Source organism: Otolemur garnettii, unplaced genomic scaffold (genome assembly GCF_000181295.1).
Source record: "Otolemur garnettii isolate 467f Iridium unplaced genomic scaffold, OtoGar3 scaffold00142, whole genome shotgun sequence".
Classification (NCBI taxonomy): Eukaryota; Metazoa; Chordata; class Mammalia; order Primates; family Galagidae; genus Otolemur; species Otolemur garnettii.
Window position 1 is genome coordinate 1,299,041 of NW_003852537.1, and position 4,614 is coordinate 1,303,654.

Below are 4,614 nucleotides of genomic sequence, written 5' to 3' on the forward strand. Positions count from 1 at the left end.
TATACAATCATATCATCTGCGAAAAGTGAAAGTTTGATCTCTTCTGTTCCTATATGGATGCCCTTAATTGCCTTTTCTTCCCGAATTGCAGTAGCTAGAACTTCCATTACAATGTTAAATAGCAGTGGGGACAACGGGCAACCTTGCCTGGTTCCTGATCTGAGTGGGAATGATTTCAATTTAACTCCATTGATTACAATGGAGCCCAAGTGCCCATCAATCCTCGAATGGATCAATAAACTGTAGTATATGTACACCATGGAATACTATGAAGCTCTAAAGAAAAATGAAGACTTTACCTCCTTCATGTTTACATGGATAGAACTGGAAAATGTTCTTCTTAGCAAAGTATCACAGGAATGGAAGAAAAAGTATCCAATGTACACAGCCTTTTATAAAACTAATTTATAGCTCTCAAATGAAAGATACAACTTAATTCTAGCCCAAGAATATGGGGAGGGGGAGGGGAAAGGGAGGGGTGAAGGGTGGCTGGGTGGTGGGAGGGTGACCGGAAAGATCACCTATATTTCTGTCTAACAAGGGTACAAGTGAACTTTTCTAGAACTAGAATATAAATGTTTTGACACAATGACTATGCAAATGACATGAAATTTATGTGAACCAGCTTGATGAAAGTATTTCAAAATGTATGTGAAAACATTACACTATACCCCATGTTTGCATTAATGTATACAGCTATCATTTAATAAAAAAAATAAAAAATAAAAAATAAAGAATTGCATTGTAATTTTCTGTGTCCTAGGTGAAGAAGTTGCATTTCCTAATCTTTTCTGTTTTGAACTAGACAGCAGGAGGGGAGTCCACTGTGCTGTTCACTTAGCCACTCATTTTCTCACTCAACAACACGCCTTAGACTTACATAAATCTGCTAGTCGAAAAGAGGTTCCTGGTGTCTTTCACTGCCTCATTCCACATGAATTCTACAGAGACTTTGTGAGATTGACAAAAAGGATGCTGAAAAGATGAAAGAATGTGCATCCCCTGACACACTCACTCACTCTTCCTCAGCCTCAGTCTCCTCATGTATCCATAGAGGTGATAACTCAGAGGGTTATGAATTGTAGTAATACATGCATGAGCACAATACTTCTGACATATAGGGAGTTACTTAGTATTCATAAACAAGGATAAGTCATTCTGTATCTGCAATACTTCTGGAAATTTTAAGAGTGACTTTGAAGCATCCGTTGCACGTCCTCTAAAATATCTCTGAACAAGTTTCCTCTAACTGCCAGTGAAACAGCATAAGCCTGAGCTCTTCAGATTTCACTCTTTTTGCTCCAATTACAGATGGAGTTCAGTACATAGAAAATAATAATCAAATTTTATTTTTCTTCTCCTTGCAGGAAAAATGGAAATTTGAAGAAGAATGTTATAAAAAGTATGGGAAAATGTGGGGGTGAGTATTCGGAAAACTTCCATTGCATAGACTTGCTGCTATGATGCACTGTGCTGTGTCCACTGCACACAGGACAATCTCAAACCAGACCCTCTTGGAATGAAGCTGCTGTCAGACTAAATAACAGGGACAGAGAGGTCCTCACAAAGAAAAATATGTTTAGTTGGGGGTAGAGCATTTTAATTGGAATATATGTATTATAATAAACTACCTACCTATTCAGGGAAGTAAAGAAAGAAAAAGGGTGTTAAAGGAAACAAATAGTAGGATTACATAACTATTTTGAGATAATTACCCTTAGGTACAAACATCAATAAAAGGGGAATCCACTCTGAGATTGGACAGGAACTTACTGGGCAGATGTACTTGCAGAAGTCCTTTTTTCTAAGAATACTTATGGTCTTTGTGCAAGGTCATGATTTTTGCAAAGTGTTTTGTAAAAGTTTGGTTTTCAGATGCAGAATGCTCTCTCCATAGCTTTCCTAGGATTCTGTGTCAGGTTTTATTTATTTTCATGACATTAGTGACTCTGTTTTTGTTCTGACAACTTTCACACTCTCTATTGTAAAACTTTTGGAGGCTTATCCTACCCAGACTTCCATATGTCATCAGGTGTTGAGGTCTGACATCTTAAATAGGCTGATAATGTTGCAGGTTACCACTTTTAGGCCAAGGGACTCCTAGCATCACACTGTGTCCAGTGTCCATCTGTCCAACTCTTCTACCTCTTTGCTACCTTAGTTTACCTTTAATTGTATGAAATTCATTATTCACACCCTTTTAATATGTATTCATAAATGCATGGCGTGATCTTCCCTTCCCCCACATTGATTCACTTTTTTTTAAAAGCTAAATAATTAACTAACATTTTTTGATTAAATATTATTATATGCTTTTGATAGAAGAACAGGGAGATAGAGATGGACACAATAAGAAATCATTTATACTCAGCTATTTGGGGGAGCTTTCTCTAAAAGTGAGGAGCTTTGTTTTGCTTTGTTTTTCACCTTTAAGCCTTGACTTTTCAAGAGAAGTGTAAACAAGTGTTTCTTGTCTACACCATCCTATTGACAGTGAAGAGTGAGACAGAATATCCTAAATCCTTGCATTTCCCTGGTGGGCTGATGGACATTATGACTTTAGGGTGCCTTCCACCCACTGCAGCTGCTGCTCCCTTCAGAGTTGCAGGTGGTTTGGTGGGAGCAGCAGAAGGTGCACCCTGTGTCTATGCACTACCAGCAAGTAGCAAAAGGTTCCCCTCTTCCTCCCTCTTAACAAAAGATTTCCTGTTATTTCTAACCATGACATTTCAGAAGAGCTATTTTGTGTTTAAATGTCTCTTCCCCACTTGAGCCATGTTACCCTTCGTTGTATGAAGACTCCAGGGCTTTCTGTGGTCAGAATCTGGCTGTGTGTCCTCCCCTAACTTGAACTAGGACCTAATGTTTCTGTGTACCGTACAACTAGAGGTGTGGATTATGTAATGTCAGGATCAAAGTCTGGATTCCTGGGTGTGGCTCCAGATGTAGAATCAGCATTTGAGGTTTAATCCACTCTGTTTTGCTGATACAGGTGTATGAGGGTCGACAGCCTCTGCTGGCTATCACAGACCCCAACATGATCAAAACAGCGCTAGTGAAAGAATGTTATTCTGCCTTCACAAACCGGCAGGTAGGTGTCCATGTTTTAATTTTAAATCCTTTTTTTCATGTATACATTAATGCATTTCTGGGGCACAATGTGCTGATTTCATATACAATTTGGAATGCTTACATCATACTGGTTAATAAATCACTCACCTCATTTATTGTGTTAAGACATTTATACTCTATACTTAATAGATCTGCCATGTACCTTTACAATATGCCTCATAGGTGTGATCCCACCATTCACCCTCCCTCCATCTGACCTCCCCTCTTCGCTCCCATCCCCCTCCTTTATCCTGGGCCTTAGTTGTGATCTATTCTTCATATGAAAGTATGAGTGATTGTAAATTGGTTTCATAATAGTACTGAGTACATTGGATACTTTTTCCTCCATTCTTGAGATACTTTATTAAGTAGGATATGTTCCAGCTGTTTCAAACTTTTAGTTTGAAATATTTTCAAACTTTTATTTTCTGTGAGATAGATTCACAGAAAGATGTCCAAAAAAATGTACAGGGAGTTTCCATGGGTCCTTTCTCCTGTTTCCACTACTAGTAACATCATCACTATAAATGTATATTCCTGTTATTCTAGTTAACAGAATTTTATACTGATACAATCAACAGAACTTTCTCCATATTATCTATGATTCACAAAAAACAATTCCACATCAAAATATTTCTTTTTCAAGTTGTGCATGCTATGGCGTAAGTAAAGACAGAGCTACTCTGAGTCAACACACAGTCTGCCAAGGCTCACAGTCACCAGTTCCTTCTCTGCACAACCCTGAGCAGGTACAGGTCTAGTTCCCCTCCAATACACTAAGAGAACAAGTCCCCACCACCTGGAGCATTTGCATTTTTAAAAAGACTAGGATATAGAAGTGGGAAAACCACATCAAGAGACTGTTGGTGCCCCCACACCCCAGTCACACACACACACACTGTCAGAGGAGAACAGGCATTTGGGATAAATCTATATTGAACATCTAACATCACACAGGCTGTCACCTGGTAGACAGTCACTAAATATTTGTTAAATAGGGGATGCCTGTTTAACACATTTCAACAGCTGTGGAGATCTCTGAAACTTCTAGAGGACAAATGTTTTTAATTTGGACTCCAGTCTTTTGGTCCAGTGGGATTTATGAAAAGTGCCATGCCTGTATCGAAAGATAAGGAATGGAAGAGAATATGAATGTTAGTGTCTCCAGCCTTCAGCAGCAGAAAACTGAAGAAGGTAAGAAAATATGTGTAAGAGCCAGGTGCAGTGACTCATGCCTGTAATCCCAGCACCATGGGAGGCCGACACAGGAGGATTGCTTGAGCTCAGGAGTTCAAGGCTTATCTGAGTGAAAGTGAGACCCGGACTCATGAAAAAAATTGAAAAACCCAGCCGGGCATTGTGGCAAGCACCTGTCATCCCAGCAGCTTCTGAGGCTGAGACAGCAGGATGCCCACAGCCCGAGTCTGACGTTGCAGTGAGCTACAAAGCCATCGCACTCTGCTCAGGGCATAGGGTAGAACTCTGTCTCAATAAAAAAAAAAA

General features: G+C 39.4%; 1 pseudogene; it reads left to right on the top strand.

Annotated features, from left to right (window-relative positions):
* The first annotated feature begins 3,000 nt into the window (after nt 1-3,000).
* The window catches only part of LOC100941293, a 17,168-nt pseudogene continuing 15,554 nt past the window's right edge, over nt 3,001-4,614 (top strand).